At 47.7% G+C, this 17,829-nt stretch overlaps 7 non-coding genes across 7 annotated transcripts; all 7 read right to left on the bottom strand.

Annotated features, from left to right (window-relative positions):
• Window positions 1–2,097: 2,097 nt before the first annotated feature.
• trnar-ccu (transfer RNA arginine (anticodon CCU)) lies at window positions 2,098–2,170 on the bottom strand. The gene has a single exon. It is a non-coding gene; the product is annotated as a tRNA-Arg (tRNA).
• Window positions 2,171–4,560: 2,390 nt separating this feature from the next.
• On the bottom strand, window positions 4,561–4,633 carry trnar-ccu (transfer RNA arginine (anticodon CCU)). The gene has a single exon. It is a non-coding gene; the product is annotated as a tRNA-Arg (tRNA).
• A 2,570-nt stretch (window positions 4,634–7,203) lies between these two features.
• Window positions 7,204–7,276, bottom strand: trnar-ccu (transfer RNA arginine (anticodon CCU)). The gene has a single exon. It is a non-coding gene; the product is annotated as a tRNA-Arg (tRNA).
• Window positions 7,277–8,768: 1,492 nt separating this feature from the next.
• Window positions 8,769–8,841, bottom strand: trnar-ccu (transfer RNA arginine (anticodon CCU)). The gene has a single exon. It is a non-coding gene; the product is annotated as a tRNA-Arg (tRNA).
• Window positions 8,842–9,797: 956 nt separating this feature from the next.
• trnar-ccu (transfer RNA arginine (anticodon CCU)) lies at window positions 9,798–9,870 on the bottom strand. The gene has a single exon. It is a non-coding gene; the product is annotated as a tRNA-Arg (tRNA).
• A 5,614-nt stretch (window positions 9,871–15,484) lies between these two features.
• Window positions 15,485–15,557, bottom strand: trnar-ccu (transfer RNA arginine (anticodon CCU)). The gene has a single exon. It is a non-coding gene; the product is annotated as a tRNA-Arg (tRNA).
• A 2,032-nt stretch (window positions 15,558–17,589) lies between these two features.
• On the bottom strand, window positions 17,590–17,662 carry trnar-ccu (transfer RNA arginine (anticodon CCU)). The gene has a single exon. It is a non-coding gene; the product is annotated as a tRNA-Arg (tRNA).
• Between the last annotated feature and the right edge of the window lie 167 nt (window positions 17,663–17,829).

The raw sequence follows: 17,829 nt of genomic DNA, 5'->3' as shown, positions 1-17,829 counted from the left end.
CTAAATTGTCTTGCAGCACCTGGGCACATATAAAAGTGACACAACCTTAACAGAGGATGGTTTCGATCCATCGACCTCTGGGTTATGGGCCCAGCACGCTCCCGCTGCGCCACTCTGCTTGTCTTGATGTAGAGTCTGTGCACTGGTCTTTTCAACATAACGAATCTTGCACACATTTCTAAATTGTCTTGCAGCACCTGGGCACATATAAAAGTGACACAAGCTTAGCAGAGGATGGTTTCGATCCATCGACCTCTGGGTTATGGGCCCAGCACGCTTCCGCTGCGCCACTCTGCTTGACTTGACGTAGAGCTTGTGCACTGGTCTTTTCAACATAACTTGAATCTTGCACACATTTCTCAATTGTCTTGCAGCACCTGGGCACATATAAAAGTGAAACAAGCTTAGCAGAGGATGGTTTCGATCCATCGACCTCTGGGTTACGGGCCCAGCAGGCTTCCGCTGCACCACTCTGCTTGACTTGATGTGGAGCTCGTGCACTGGTCTTTTCAACATAACATGATTCTTGCACAAATTTCTAACTTGTCTTGAAGCACTTGGGCACATATAAAAGTGAAACAAGCTTAGCAGAGGATGGTTTCGATCCATCGACCTCTGGGTTACGGGCCCAGCAGGCTTCCGCTGCACCACTCTGCTTGACTTGATGTGGAGCTCGTGCACTGGTCTTTTCAACATAACATGATTCTTGCACAAATTTCTAACTTGTCTTGAAGCACTTGGGCACAAATAAAAGCAAAACAAGCTTAGCAGAGGATGGTTTCGATCCATCGACCTCTGGGTTATGGGCCCAGCACTCTCCCGCTGCGCCACTCTGCTTGTCTTGATGTAGAGTCTGTGCACTGGTCTTTTCAACATAACGAATCTTGCACACATTTCTAAATTGTCTTGCAGCACCTGGGCACATATAAAAGTGACACAAGCTTAGCAGAGGATGGTTTCGATCCTTCGACCTCTGGGTTATGGGCCCAGCACGCTTCCGCTGCGCCACTCTGCTTGTCTTGATGTGGAGCTCGTGCACTGGTCTTTTCAACACAACATGATTCTTGCACAAATTTCTAACTTGTCTTGAAGCACTTGGGCACAAATAAAAGTGAAACAACCTTAGCAGAGGATGGTTTCGATCCATCGACCTCTGGGTTATGGGCCCAGCACGCTCCCGCTGCACCACTCTGCTTGTCTTGATGTAGAGTCTGTGCACTGGTCTTTTCAACATAACGAATCTTGCACACATTTCTAAATTGTCTTGCAGCACCTGGGCACATATAAAAGTGACACAACCTTAACAGAGGATGGTTTCGATCCATCGACCTCTGGGTTATGGGCCCAGCACGCTCCCGCTGCGCCACTCTGCTTGTCTTGATGTAGAGTCTGTGCACTGGTCTTTTCAACATAACGAATCTTGCACACATTTCTAAATTGTCTTGCAGCACCTGGGCACATATAAAAGTGACACAAGCTTAGCAGAGGATGGTTTCGATCCATCGACCTCTGGGTTATGGGCCCAGCACGCTTCCGCTGCGCCACTCTGCTTGACTTGACGTAGAGCTTGTGCACTGGTCTTTTCAACATAACATGATTCTTGCACATATTTCTAACTTGTCTTGCAGCACTTGGGCACATATAAAAGTGAAACAAGCTCAGCAGAGGATGGTTTCGATCCATCGACTTCTGGGTTATGGGCCCAGCACGCTTCCGCTGCGCCACTCTGCTTGACTTGATGTAGAGCTTGTGCACTGGTCTTTTCAACATAACATGATTCTTGCACATATTTCTAACTTGTCTTGCAGCACTTGGGCACATATAAAAGTGAAACAAGCTCAGCAGAGGATGGTTTCGATCCATTGACCTCTGGGTTATGGGCCCAGCACGCTTCCGCTGCTCCACTCTGCTTGACTTGATGTGGAGCTCGTGCACTGGTCTTTTCAACATAACATGATTCTTGCACAAATTTCTAACTTGTCTTGAAGCACTTGGGCACAAATAAAAGTGAAACAAGCTTAGCAGAGGATGGTTTCGATCCATCGACCTCTGGGTTACGGGCCCAGCACGCCTTCGCTGCGCCACTTTGCTGAAAGTCACCCCAGATGGGACTCGAACCCACAATCCCTGGCTTAGGAGGCCAGTGCCTTATCCATTAGGCCACTGGGGCTGTCATGTAGTTGTTTACATTTTCTTTTAGTTCTCCATCTCATTCAGCTTCTGGATGAACAACTATTGTGAGAGGACCAAGTGACTTTAGGTTTTCAAGAACAGGCTCTGAACATTTCTCTTTTTTGGGGGCTCTGTCATATATACAAGCTCAGAAGTCTCAGCAGAGGATGGTTTCGATCCATCGACCTCTGGGTTATAGGCCCAGCAAGCTTCCGCTGCACCACTCTGCTTGACTTGATGCGGAGCTCGTGCACTGGTCTTTTCAACATAACTTGAATCTTGCACACATTTCTCAATTGTCTTGCAGCACCTGGGCACATATAAAAGTGAAACAAGCTTAGCAGAGGATGGTTTCGATCCATCGACCTCTGGGTTACGGGCCCAGCAGGCTTCCGCTGCACCACTCTGCTTGACTTGATGTGGAGCTCGTGCACTGGTCTTTTCAACATAACATGATTCTTGCACAAATTTCTAACTTGTCTTGAAGCACTTGGGCACAAATAAAAGCAAAACAAGCTTAGCAGAGGATGGTTTCGATCCATCGACCTCTGGGTTATGGGCCCAGCACTCTCCCGCTGCGCCACTCTGCTTGTCTTGATGCAGAGTCTGTGCACTGGTCTTTTCAACATAACGAATCTTGCACACATTTCTAAATTGTCTTGCAGCACCTGGGCACATATAAAAGTGACACAAGCTTAGCAGAGGATGGTTTCGATCCATCGACCTCTGGGTTATGGGCCCAGCACGCTTCCGCTGCGCCACTCTGCTTGTCTTGATGTGGAGCTCGTGCACTGGTCTTTTCAACACAACATGATTCTTGCACAAATTTCTAACTTGTCTTGAAGCACTTGGGCACAAATAAAAGTGAAACAACCTTAGCAGAGGATGGTTTCGATCCATCGACCTCTGGGTTATGGGCCCAGCACGCTCCCGCTGCGCCACTCTGCTTGTCTTGATGTAGAGTCTGTGCACTGGTCTTTTCAACATAACGAATCTTGCACACATTTCTAAATTGTCTTGCAGCACCTGGGCACATATAAAAGTGACACAACCTTAACAGAGGATGGTTTCGATCCATCGACCTCTGGGTTATGGGCCCAGCACGCTCCCGCTGCGCCACTCTGCTTGTCTTGATGTAGAGTCTGTGCACTGGTCTTTTCAACATAACGAATCTTGCACACATTTCTAAATTGTCTTGCAGCACCTGGGCACATATAAAAGTGACACAAGCTTAGCAGAGGATGGTTTCGATCCATCGACCTCTGGGTTATGGGCCCAGCACGCTTCCGCTGCGCCACTCTGCTTGACTTGACATAGAGCTTGTGCACTGGTCTTTTCAACATAACATGATTCTTGCACATATTTCTAACTTGTCTTGCAGCACTTGGGCACATATAAAAGTGAAACAAGCTCAGCAGAGGATGGTTTCGATCCATCGACTTCTGGGTTATGGGCCCAGCACGCTTCCGCTGCGCCACTCTGCTTGACTTGATGTAGAGCTTGTGCACTGGTCTTTTCAACATAACATGATTCTTGCACATATTTCTAACTTGTCTTGCAGCACTTGGGCACAAATAAAAGTGAAACAAGCTTAGCAGAGGATGGTTTCGATCCATCGACCTCTGGGTTACGGGCCCAGCAGGCTTCCGCTGCACCACTCTGCTTGACTTGATGTGGAGCTCGTGCACTGGTCTTTTCAACATAACATGATTCTTGCATAAATTTCTAACTTGTCTTGAAGCACTTGGGCACAAATAAAAGTGAAACAACCTTAGCAGAGGATGGTTTCGATCCATCGACCTCTGGGTTATGGGCCCAGCACTCTCCCGCTGCGCCACTCTGCTTGTCTTGATGTAGAGTCTATGCACTGGTCTTTTCAACATAACGAATCTTGCACACATTTCTAAATTGTCTTGCAGCACCTGGGCACATATAAAAGTGACACAAGCTTAGCAGAGGATGGTTTCGATCCATCGACCTCTGGGTTATGGGCCCAGCACGCTTCCGCTGCGCCACTCTGCTTGTCTTGATGTAGAGCCTGTGCACTGGTCTTTTCAACATAACTTGAATCTTGCACACATTTCTAACTTGTCTTGCAGCACCTGGGCACATATAAAAGTGACACAAGCTTAGCAGAGGATGGTTTCGATCCATCGACCTCTGGGTTATGGGCCCAGCACGCTTCCGCTGCGCCACTCTGCTTGACTTGATGTAGAGCTTGTGCACTGGTGTTTTCAACATAACATGATTCTTGCACATATTTCTAACTTGTCTTGCAGCACCTGGGCACATATAAAAGTGAAACAAGCTCAGCAGAGGATGGTTTCGATCCATCAGCTTCTGGGTTATGGGCCCAGCACGCCTTCGCTGCGCCAATTTGCTGAAAGTCACCCCAGATGGGACTCGAACCCACAATCCCTGGCTTAGGAGGCCAGTGCCTTATCCATTAGGCCACTGGGGCTGTCATGTAGTTGTTTACATTTTCTTTTAGTTCTCCATCTCATTCAGCTTCTGGATGAACAACTATTGTGAGAGGACCAAGTGACTTTAGGTTTTCAAGAACAGGCTCTGAACATTTCTCTTTTTTGGGGGCTCTGTCATATATACAAGCTCAGAAGTCTCAGCAGAGGATGGTTTCGATCCATCGACCTCTGGGTTATAGGCCCAGCAAGCTTCCGCTGCACCACTCTGCTTGACTTGATGCGGAGCTCGTGCACTGGTCTTTTCAACATAACTTGAATCTTGCACACATTTCTAAATTGTCTTGCAGCACCTGGGCACATATAAAAGTGAAACAAGCTTAGCAGAGGATGGTTTCGATCCATCGACCTCTGGGTTACGGGCCCAGCAGGCTTCCGCTGCACCACTCTGCTTGACTTGATGTGGAGCTCGTGCACTGGTCTTTTCAACATAACATGATTCTTGCACAAATTTCTAACTTGTCTTGAAGCACTTGGGCACAAATAAAAGCAAAACAAGCTTAGCAGAGGATGGTTTCGATCCATCGACCTCTGGGTTATGGGCCCAGCACTCTCCCGCTGCGCCACTCTGCTTGTCTTGATGTAGAGTCTGTGCACTGGTCTTTTCAACATAACGAATCTTGCACACATTTCTAAATTGTCTTGCAGCACCTGGGCACATATAAAAGTGACACAAGCTTAGCAGAGGATGGTTTCGATCCATCGACCTCTGGGTTATGGGCCCAGCACGCTTCCGCTGCGCCACTCTGCTTGTCTTGATGTGGAGCTCGTGCACTGGTCTTTTCAACACAACATGATTCTTGCACAAATTTCTAACTTGTCTTGAAGCACTTGGGCACAAATAAAAGTGAAACAACCTTAGCAGAGGATGGTTTCGATCCATCGACCTCTGGGTTATGGGCCCAGCACGCTCCCGCTGCGCCACTCTGCTTGTCTTGATGTAGAGTCTGTGCACTGGTCTTTTCAACATAACGAATCTTGCACACATTTCTAAATTGTCTTGCAGCACCTGGGCACATATAAAAGTGACACAACCTAAACAGAGGATGGTTTCGATCCATCGACCTCTGGGTTATGGGCCCAGCACGCTCCCGCTGCGCCACTCTGCTTGTCTTGATGTAGAGTCTGTGCACTGGTCTTTTCAACATAACGAATCTTGCACACATTTCTAAATTGTCTTGCAGCACCTGGGCACATATAAAAGTGACACAAGCTTAGCAGAGGATGGTTTCGATCCATCGACCTCTGGGTTATGGGCCCAGCACGCTTCCGCTGCGCCACTCTGCTTGACTTGACGTAGAGCTTGTGCACTGGTCTTTTCAACATAACATGATTCTTGCACATATTTCTAACTTGTCTTGCAGCACTTGGGCACATATAAAAGTGAAACAAGCTCAGCAGAGGATGGTTTCGATCCATCGACTTCTGGGTTATGGGCCCAGCACGCTTCCGCTGCGCCACTCTGCTTGACTTGATGTAGAGCTTGTGCACTGGTCTTTTCAACATAACATGATTCTTGCACATATTTCTAACTTGTCTTGCAGCACTTGGGCACATATAAAAGTGAAACAAGCTCAGCAGAGGATGGTTTCGATCCATTGACCTCTGGGTTATGGGCCCAGCACGCTTCCGCTGCTCCACTCTGCTTGACTTGATGTGGAGCTCGTGCACTGGTCTTTTCAACATAACATGATTCTTGCACAAATTTCTAACTTGTCTTGAAGCACTTGGGCACAAATAAAAGTGAAACAAGCTTAGCAGAGGATGATTTCGATCCATCGACCTCTGGGTTATGGGCCCAGCACGCTTCCGCTGCGCCACTCTGCTTGACTTGATGTGGAGCTCGTGCACTGGTCTTTTTAACATAACATGATTCTTGCATAAATTTCTAACTTGTCTTGAAGCACTTGGGCACAAATAAAAGTGAAACAACCTTAGCAGAGGATGGTTTCGATCCATCGACCTCTGGGTTATGGGCCCAGCACTCTCCCGCTGCGCCACTCTGCTTGTCTTGATGTAGAGTCTATGCACTGGTCTTTTCAACATAACGAATCTTGCACACATTTCTAAATTGTCTTGCAGCACCTGTGCACATATAAAAGTGACACAAGCTTAGCAGAGGATGGTTTCGATCCATCGACCTCTGGGTTATGGGCCCAGCACGCTTCCGCTGCGCCACTCTGCTTGTCTTGATGTAGAGCCTGTGCACTGGTCTTTTCAACATAACTTGAATCTTGCACACATTTCTAACTTGTCTTGCAGCACCTGGGCACATATAAAAGTGACACAAGCTTAGCAGAGGATGGTTTCGATCCATCGACCTCTGGGTTATGGGCCCAGCACGCTTCCGCTGCGCCACTCTGCTTGACTTGATGTAGAGCTTGTGCACTGGTGTTTTCAACATAACATGATTCTTGCACATATTTCTAACTTGTCTTGCAGCACCTGGGCACATATAAAAGTGAAACAAGCTCAGCAGAGGATGGTTTCGATCCATCAGCTTCTGGGTTATGGGCCCAGCACGCCTTCGCTGCGCCACTCTGCTGAAAGTCACCCCAGATGGGACTCGAACCCACAATCCCTGGCTTAGGAGGCCAGTGCCTTATCCATTAGGCCACTGGGGCTGTCATGTAGTTGTTTACATTTTCTTTTAGTTCTCCATCTCATTCAGCTTCTGGATGAACAACTATTGTGAGAGGACCAAGTGACTTTAGGTTTTCAAGAACAGGCTCTGAACATTTCTCTTTTTTGGGGGCTCTGTCATATATACAAGCTCAGAAGTCTCAGCAGAGGATGGTTTCGATCCATCGACCTCTGGGTTATAGGCCCAGCAAGCTTCCGCTGCACCACTCTGCTTGACTTGATGCGGAGCTCGTGCACTGGTCTTTTCAACATAACTTGAATCTTGCACACATTTCTAAATTGTCTTGCAGCACCTGGGCACATATAAAAGTGAAACAAGCTTAGCAGAGGATGGTTTCGATCCATCGACCTCTGGGTTACGGGCCCAGCAGGCTTCCGCTGCACCACTCTGCTTGACTTGATGTGGAGCTCGTGCACTGGTCTTTTCAACATAACATGATTCTTGCACAAATTTCTAACTTGTCTTGAAGCACTTGGGCACAAATAAAAGCAAAACAAGCTTAGCAGAGGATGGTTTCGATCCATCGACCTCTGGGTTATGGGCCCAGCACTCTCCCGCTGCGCCACTCTGCTTGTCTTGATGTAGAGTCTGTGCACTGGTCTTTTCAACATAACGAATCTTGCACACATTTCTAAATTGTCTTGCAGCACCTGGGCACATATAAAAGTGACACAAGCTTAGCAGAGGATGGTTTCGATCCATCGACCTCTGGGTTATGGGCCCAGCACGCTTCCGCTGCGCCACTCTGCTTGTCTTGATGTGGAGCTCGTGCACTGGTCTTTTCAACACAACATGATTCTTGCACAAATTTCTAACTTGTCTTGAAGCACTTGGGCACAAATAAAAGTGAAACAACCTTAGCAGAGGATGGTTTCGATCCATCGACCTCTGGGTTATGGGCCCAGCACGCTCCCGCTGCGCCACTCTGCTTGTCTTGATGTAGAGTCTGTGCAGTGGTCTTTTCAACATAACGAATCTTGCACACATTTCTAAATTGTCTTGCAGCACCTGGGCACATATAAAAGTGACACAACCTAAACAGAGGATGGTTTCGATCCATCGACCTCTGGGTTATGGGCCCAGCACGCTCCCGCTGCGCCACTCTGCTTGTCTTGATGTAGAGTCTGTGCACTGGTCTTTTCAACATAACGAATCTTGCACACATTTCTAAATTGTCTTGCAGTACCTGGGCACATATAAAAGTGACACAAGCTTAGCAGAGAATGGTTTCGATCCATCGACCTCTGGGTTATGGGCCCAGCACGCTTCCGCTGCGCCACTCTGCTTGTCTTGATGTAGAGCCTGTGCACTGGTCTTTTCAACATAACTTGAATCTTGCACACATTTCTAACTTGTCTTGCAGCACCTGGGCACATATAAAAGTGAAACAAGCTCAGCAGAGGATGGTTTCAATCCATCAGCTTCTGGGTTATGGGCCCAGCACGCCTTCGCTGCGCCACTTTGCTGAAAGTCACCCCAGATGGGACTCGAACCCACAATCCCTGGCTTAGGAGGCCAGTGCCTTATCCATTAGGCCACTGGGGCTGTCATGTAGTTGTTTACATTTTCTTTTAGTTCTCCATCTCATTCAGCTTCTGGATGAACAACTATTGTGAGAGGACCAAGTGACTTTAGGTTTTCAAGAACAGGCTCTGAACATTTCTCTTTTTTGGGGGCTCTGTCATATATACAAGCTCAGAAGTCTCAGCAGAGGATGGTTTCGATCCATCGACCTCTGGGTTATAGGCCCAGCAAGCTTCCGCTGCACCACTCTGCTTGACTTGATGCGGAGCTCGTGCACTGGTCTTTTCAACATAACTTGAATCTTGCACACATTTCTAAATTGTCTTGCAGCACCTGGGCACATATAAAAGTGAAACAAGCTTAGCAGAGGATGGTTTCGATCCATCGACCTCTGGGTTACGGGCCCAGCAGGCTTCCGCTGCACCACTCTGCTTGACTTGATGTGGAGCTCGTGCACTGGTCTTTTCAACATAACATGATTCTTGCACAAATTTCTAACTTGTCTTGAAGCACTTGGGCACAAATAAAAGCAAAACAAGCTTAGCAGAGGATGGTTTCGATCCATCGACCTCTGGGTTATGGGCCCAGCACTCTCCCGCTGCGCCACTCTGCTTGTCTTGATGTAGAGTCTGTGCACTGGTCTTTTCAACATTACGAATCTTGCACACATTTCTAAATTGTCTTGCAGCACCTGGGCACATATAAAAGTGACACAAGCTTAGCAGAGGATGGTTTCGATCCATCGACCTCTGGGTTATGGGCCCAGCACGCTTCCGCTGCGCCACTCTGCTTGACTTGATGTAGAGCTTGTGCACTGGTCTTTTCAACATAACATGATTCTTGCACATATTTCTAACTTGTCTTGCAGCACCTGGGCACATATAAAAGTGAAACAAGCTCAGCAGAGGATGGTTTCGATCCATCACCTTCTGGGTTATGGGCCCAGCACGCCTTCGCTGCGCCACTCTGCTGAAAGTCACCCCAGATGGGACTCGAACCCACAATCCCTGGCTTAGGAGGCCAGTGCCTTATCCATTAGGCCACTGGGGCTGTTATGTAGTTGTTTACTTTTTCTTTTAGTTCTCCATCTCATTCAGCTTCTGGATGAACAACTACTGTGAGAGGACCAAGTGACTTTTGGTTTTCAAGAACAGGCTCTGAACATTTCTCTTTTTTGGGGGCTCTGTCATATATACAAGCTCCGAAGTCTTAGCAGAGGATGGTTTCGATCCATCGACCTCTGGGTTATAGGCCCAGCAAGCTTCCGCTGCACCACTCTGCTTGACTTGATGCGGAGCTCGTGCACTGGTCTTTTCAACATAACGAATCTTGCACACATTTCTAAATTGTCTTGCAGCACCTGGGCACATATAAAAGTGACACAAGCTTAGCAGAGGATGATTTCGATCCATCGACCTCTGGGTTATGGGCCCAGCACGCTTCCGCTGCGCCACTCTGCTTGACTTGATGTGGAGCTCGTGCACTGGTCTTTTCAACATAACATGATTCTTGCATAAATTTCTAACTTGTCTTGAAGCACTTGGGCACAAATAAAAGTGAAACAACCTTAGCAGAGGATGGTTTCGATCCATCGACCTCTGGGTTATGGGCCCAGCACTCTCCCGCTGCTCCACTCTGCTTGTCTTGATGTAGAGTCTATGCACTGGTCTTTTCAACATAACGAATCTTGCACACATTTCTAAATTGTCTTGCAGCACCTGGGCACATATAAAAGTGAAACAAGCTTAGCAGAGGATGGTTTCGATCCATCGACCTCTGGGTTACGGGCCCAGCAGGCTTCCGCTGCACCACTCTGCTTGACTTGATGTGGAGCTCGTGCACTGGTCTTTTCAACATAACATGATTCTTGCACAAATTTCTAACTTGTCTTGAAGCACTTGGGCACAAATAAAAGCAAAACAAGCTTAGCAGAGGATGGTTTCGATCCATCGACCTCTGGGTTATGGGCCCAGCACTCTCCCGCTGCGCCACTCTGCTTGTCTTGATGTAGAGTCTGTGCACTGGTCTTTTCAACATAACGAATCTTGCACACATTTCTAAATTGTCTTGCAGCACCTGGGCACATATAAAAGTGACACAAGCTTAGCAGAGGATGGTTTCGATCCATCGACCTCTGGGTTATGGGGCCAGCACGCTTCCGCTGCGCCACTCTGCTTGGCTTGATGTGGAGCTCGTGCACTGGTCTTTTCAACACAACATGATTCTTGCACAAATTTCTAACTTGTCTTGAAGCACTTGGGCACAAATAAAAGTGAAACAACCTTAGCAGAGGATGGTTTCGATCCATCGACCTCTGGGTTATGGGCCCAGCACGCTCCCGCTGCGCCACTCTGCTTGTCTTGATGTAGAGTCTGTGCACTGGTCTTTTCAACATAACGAATCTTGCACACATTTCTAAATTGTCTTGCAGCACCTGGGCACATATAAAAGTGACACAACCTTAACAGAGGATGGTTTCGATCCATCGACCTCTGGGTTATGGGCCCAGCACGCTCCCGCTGCGCCACTCTGCTTGTCTTGATGTAGAGTCTGTGCACTGGTCTTTTCAACATAACGAATCTTGCACACATTTCTAAATTGTCTTGCAGCACCTGGGCACATATAAAAGTGACACAAGCTTAGCAGAGGATGGTTTCGATCCATCGACCTCTGGGTTATGGGCCCAGCACGCTTCCGCTGCGCCACTCTGCTTGACTTGACGTAGAGCTTGTGCACTGGTCTTTTCAACATAACATGATTCTTGCACATATTTCTAACTTGTCTTGCAGCACTTGGGCACATATAAAAGTGAAACAAGCTCAGCAGAGGATGGTTTCGATCCATCGACTTCTGGGTTATGGGCCCAGCACGCTTCCGCTGCGCCACTCTGCTTGACTTGATGTAGAGCTTGTGCACTGGTCTTTTCAACATAACATGATTCTTGCACATATTTCTAACTTGTCTTGCAGCACTTGGGCACATATAAAAGTGAAACAAGCTCAGCAGAGGATGGTTTCGATCCATTGACCTCTGGGTTATGGGCCCAGCACGCTTCCGCTGCTCCACTCTGCTTGACTTGATGTGGAGCTCGTGCACTGGTCTTTTCAACATAACATGATTCTTGCATAAATTTCTAACTTGTCTTGAAGCACTTGGGCACAAATAAAAGTGAAACAACCTTAGCAGAGGATGGTTTCGATCCATCGACCTCTGGGTTATAGGCCCAGCAAGCTTCCGCTGCACCACTCTGCTTGACTTGATGCGGAGCTCGTGCACTGGTCTTTTCAACATAACTTGAATCTTGCACACATTTCTAAATTGTCTTGCAGCACCTGGGCACATATAAAAGTGAAACAAGCTTAGCAGAGGATGGTTTCGATCCATCGACCTCTGGGTTACGGGCCCAGCAGGCTTCCGCTGCACCACTCTGCTTGACTTGATGTGGAGCTCGTGCACTGGTCTTTTCAACATAACATGATTCTTGCACAAATTTCTAACTTGTCTTGAAGCACTTGGGCACAAATAAAAGCAAAACAAGCTTAGCAGAGGATGGTTTCGATCCATCGACCTCTGGGTTATGGGCCCAGCACTCTCCCGCTGCGCCACTCTGCTTGTCTTGATGTAGAGTCTGTGCACTGGTCTTTTCAACATAACGAATCTTGCACACATTTCTAAATTGTCTTGCAGCACCTGGGCACATATAAAAGTGACACAAGCTTAGCAGAGGATGGTTTCGATCCATCGACCTCTGGGTTATGGGCCCAGCACGCTTCCGCTGCGCCACTCTGCTTGTCTTGATGTGGAGCTCGTGCACTGGTCTTTTCAACACAACATGATTCTTGCACAAATTTCTAACTTGTCTTGAAGCACTTGGGCACAAATAAAAGTGAAACAACCTTAGCAGAGGATGGTTTCGATCCATCGACCTCTGGGTTATGGGCCCAGCACGCTTCCGCTGCGCCACTCTGCTTGTCTTGATGTAGAGCCTGTGCACTGGTCTTTTCAACATAACTTGAATCTTGCACACATTTCTAACTTGTCTTGAAGCACTTGGGCACAAATAAAAGTGAAACAACCTTAGCAGAGGATGGTTTCGATCCATCGACCTCTGGGTTATGGGCCCAGCACGCTCCCGCTGCGCCACTCTGCTTGTCTTGATGTAGAGTCTGTGCACTGGTCTTTTCAACATAACGAATCTTGCACACATTTCTAAATTGTCTTGCAGCACCTGGGCACATATAAAAGTGACACAACCTTAACAGAGGATGGTTTCGATCCATCGACCTCTGGGTTATGGGCCCAGCACGCTCCCGCTGCGCCACTCTGCTTGTCTTGATGTAGAGTCTGTGCACTGGTCTTTTCAACATAACGAATCTTGCACACATTTCTAAATTGTCTTGCAGCACCTGGGCACATATAAAAGTGACACAAGCTTAGCAGAGGATGGTTTCGATCCATCGACCTCTGGGTTATGGGCCCAGCACGCTTCCGCTGCGCCACTCTGCTTGACTTGACGTAGAGCTTGTGCACTGGTCTTTTCAACATAACATGATTCTTGCACATATTTCTAACTTGTCTTGCAGCACTTGGGCACATATAAAAGTGAAACAAGCTCAGCAGAGGATGGTTTCGATCCATCGACTTCTGGGTTATGGGCCCAGCACGCTTCCGCTGCGCCACTCTGCTTGACTTGATGTAGAGCTTGTGCACTGGTCTTTTCAACATAACATGATTCTTGCACATATTTCTAACTTGTCTTGCAGCACTTGGGCACATATAAAAGTGAAACAAGCTCAGCAGAGGATGGTTTCGATCCATTGACCTCTGGGTTATGGGCCCAGCACGCTTCCGCTGCTCCACTCTGCTTGACTTGATGTGGAGCTCGTGCACTGGTCTTTTCAACATAACATGATTCTTGCATAAATTTCTAACTTGTCTTGAAGCACTTGGGCACAAATAAAAGTGAAACAACCTTAGCAGAGGATGGTTTCGATCCATCGACCTCTGGGTTATGGGCCCAGCACTCTCCCGCTGCGCCACTCTGCTTGTCTTGATGTAGAGTCTATGCACTGGTCTTTTCAACATAACGAATCTTGCACACATTTCTAAATTGTCTTGCAGCACCTGGGCACATATAAAAGTGAAACAAGCTTAGCAGAGGATGGTTTCGATCCATCGACCTCTGGGTTACGGGCCCAGCAGGCTTCCGCTGCACCACTCTGCTTGACTTGATGTGGAGCTCGTGCACTGGTCTTTTCAACATAACATGATTCTTGCACAAATTTCTAACTTGTCTTGAAGCACTTGGGCACAAATAAAAGCAAAACAAGCTTAGCAGAGGATGGTTTCGATCCATCGACCTCTGGGTTATGGGCCCAGCACTCTCCCGCTGCGCCACTCTGCTTGTCTTGATGTAGAGTCTGTGCACTGGTCTTTTCAACATAACGAATCTTGCACACATTTCTAAATTGTCTTGCAGCACCTGGGCACATATAAAAGTGACACAAGCTTAGCAGAGGATGGTTTCGATCCATCGACCTCTGGGTTATGGGCCCAGCACGCTTCCGCTGCGCCACTCTGCTTGTCTTGATGTGGAGCTCGTGCACTGGTCTTTTCAACACAACATGATTCTTGCACAAATTTCTAACTTGTCTTGAAGCACTTGGGCACAAATAAAAGTGAAACAACCTTAGCAGAGGATGGTTTCGATCCATCGACCTCTGGGTTATGGGCCCAGCACGCTCCCGCTGCGCCACTCTGCTTGTCTTGATGTAGAGTCTGTGCACTGGTCTTTTCAACATAACGAATCTTGCACACATTTCTAAATTGTCTTGCAGCACCTGGGCACATATAAAAGTGACACAACCTTAACAGAGGATGGTTTCGATCCATCGACCTCTGGGTTATGGGCCCAGCACGCTCCCGCTGCGCCACTCTGCTTGTCTTGATGTAGAGTCTGTGCACTGGTCTTTTCAACATAACGAATCTTGCACACATTTCTAAATTGTCTTGCAGCACCTGGGCACATATAAAAGTGACACAAGCTTAGCAGAGGATGGTTTCGATCCATCGACCTCTGGGTTATGGGCCCAGCACGCTTCCGCTGCGCCACTCTGCTTGACTTGACGTAGAGCTTGTGCACTGGTCTTTTCAACATAACATGATTCTTGCACATATTTCTAACTTGTCTTGCAGCACTTGGGCACATATAAAAGTGAAACAAGCTCAGCAGAGGATGGTTTCGATCCATCGACTTCTGGGTTATGGGCCCAGCACGCTTCCGCTGCGCCACTCTGCTTGACTTGATGTAGAGCTTGTGCACTGGTCTTTTCAACATAACATGATTCTTGCACATATTTCTAACTTGTCTTGCAGCACTTGGGCACATATAAAAGTGAAACAAGCTCAGCAGAGGATGGTTTCGATCCATTGACCTCTGGGTTATGGGCCCAGCACGCTTCCGCTGCTCCACTCTGCTTGACTTGATGTGGAGCTCGTGCACTGGTCTTTTCAACATAACATGATTCTTGCACAAATTTCTAACTTGTCTTGAAGCACTTGGGCACAAATAAAAGTGAAACAAGCTTAGCAGAGGATGGTTTCGATCCATCGACCTCTGGGTTACGGGCCCAGCACGCCTTCGCTGCGCCACTTTGCTGAAAGTCACCCCAGATGGGACTCGAACCCACAATCCCTGGCTTAGGAGGCCAGTGCCTTATCCATTAGGCCACTGGGGCTGTCATGTAGTTGTTTACATTTTCTTTTAGTTCTCCATCTCATTCAGCTTCTGGATGAACAACTATTGTGAGAGGACCAAGTGACTTTAGGTTTTCAAGAACAGGCTCTGAACATTTCTCTTTTTTGGGGGCTCTGTCATATATACAAGCTCAGAAGTCTCAGCAGAGGATGGTTTCGATCCATCGACCTCTGGGTTATAGGCCCAGCAAGCTTCCGCTGCACCACTCTGCTTGACTTGATGCGGAGCTCGTGCACTGGTCTTTTCAACATAACTTGAATCTTGCACACATTTCTCAATTGTCTTGCAGCACCTGGGCACATATAAAAGTGAAACAAGCTTAGCAGAGGATGGTTTCGATCCATCGACCTCTGGGTTACGGGCCCAGCAGGCTTCCGCTGCACCACTCTGCTTGACTTGATGTGGAGCTCGTGCACTGGTCTTTTCAACATAACATGATTCTTGCACAAATTTCTAACTTGTCTTGAAGCACTTGGGCACATATAAAAGTGAAACAAGCTTAGCAGAGGATGGTTTCGATCCATCGACCTCTGGGTTACGGGCCCAGCAGGCTTCCGCTGCACCACTCTGCTTGACTTGATGTGGAGCTCGTGCACTGGTCTTTTCAACATAACATGATTCTTGCACAAATTTCTAACTTGTCTTGAAGCACTTGGGCACAAATAAAAGCAAAACAAGCTTAGCAGAGGATGGTTTCGATCCATCGACCTCTGGGTTATGGGCCCAGCACTCTCCCGCTGCGCCACTCTGCTTGTCTTGATGTAGAGTCTGTGCACTGGTCTTTTCAACATAACGAATCTTGCACACATTTCTAAATTGTCTTGCAGCACCTGGGCACATATAAAAGTGACACAAGCTTAGCAGAGGATGGTTTCGATCCATCGACCTCTGGGTTATGGGCCCAGCACGCTTCCGCTGCGCCACTCTGCTTGTCTTGATGTGGAGCTCGTGCACTGGTCTTTTCAACACAACATGATTCTTGCACAAATTTCTAACTTGTCTTGAAGCACTTGGGCACAAATAAAAGTGAAACAACCTTAGCAGAGGATGGTTTCGATCCATCGACCTCTGGGTTATGGGCCCAGCACGCTCCCGCTGCACCACTCTGCTTGTCTTGATGTAGAGTCTGTGCACTGGTCTTTTCAACATAACGAATCTTGCACACATTTCTAAATTGTCTTGCAGCACCTGGGCACATATAAAAGTGACACAACCTTAACAGAGGATGGTTTCGATCCATCGACCTCTGGGTTATGGGCCCAGCACGCTCCCGCTGCGCCACTCTGCTTGTCTTGATGTAGAGTCTGTGCACTGGTCTTTTCAACATAACGAATCTTGCACACATTTCTAAATTGTCTTGCAGCACCTGGGCACATATAAAAGTGACACAAGCTTAGCAGAGGATGGTTTCGATCCATCGACCTCTGGGTTATGGGCCCAGCACGCTTCCGCTGCGCCACTCTGCTTGACTTGACGTAGAGCTTGTGCACTGGTCTTTTCAACATAACATGATTCTTGCACATATTTCTAACTTGTCTTGCAGCACTTGGGCACATATAAAAGTGAAACAAGCTCAGCAGAGGATGGTTTCGATCCATCGACTTCTGGGTTATGGGCCCAGCACGCTTCCGCTGCGCCACTCTGCTTGACTTGATGTAGAGCTTGTGCACTGGTCTTTTCAACATAACATGATTCTTGCACATATTTCTAACTTGTCTTGCAGCACTTGGGCACATATAAAAGTGAAACAAGCTCAGCAGAGGATGGTTTCGATCCATTGACCTCTGGGTTATGGGCCCAGCACGCTTCCGCTGCTCCACTCTGCTTGACTTGATGTGGAGCTCGTGCACTGGTCTTTTCAACATAACATGATTCTTGCACAAATTTCTAACTTGTCTTGAAGCACTTGGGCACAAATAAAAGTGAAACAAGCTTAGCAGAGGATGGTTTCGATCCATCGACCTCTGGGTTACGGGCCCAGCACGCCTTCGCTGCGCCACTTTGCTGAAAGTCACCCCAGATGGGACTCGAACCCACAATCCCTGGCTTAGGAGGCCAGTGCCTTATCCATTAGGCCACTGGGGCTGTCATGTAGTTGTTTACATTTTCTTTTAGTTCTCCATCTCATTCAGCTTCTGGATGAACAACTATTGTGAGAGGACCAAGTGACTTTAGGTTTTCAAGAACAGGCTCTGAACATTTCTCTTTTTTGGGGGCTCTGTCATATATACAAGCTCAGAAGTCTCAGCAGA

The sequence above is a fragment of the Garra rufa genome, chromosome 2, assembly GCF_049309525.1.
Source record: "Garra rufa chromosome 2, GarRuf1.0, whole genome shotgun sequence".
Taxonomy (NCBI): Eukaryota; Metazoa; Chordata; class Actinopteri; order Cypriniformes; family Cyprinidae; genus Garra; species Garra rufa.
Note: the sequence above shows the minus strand (reverse complement) of the source record. Positions and strands in the feature narration are given on the sequence as shown.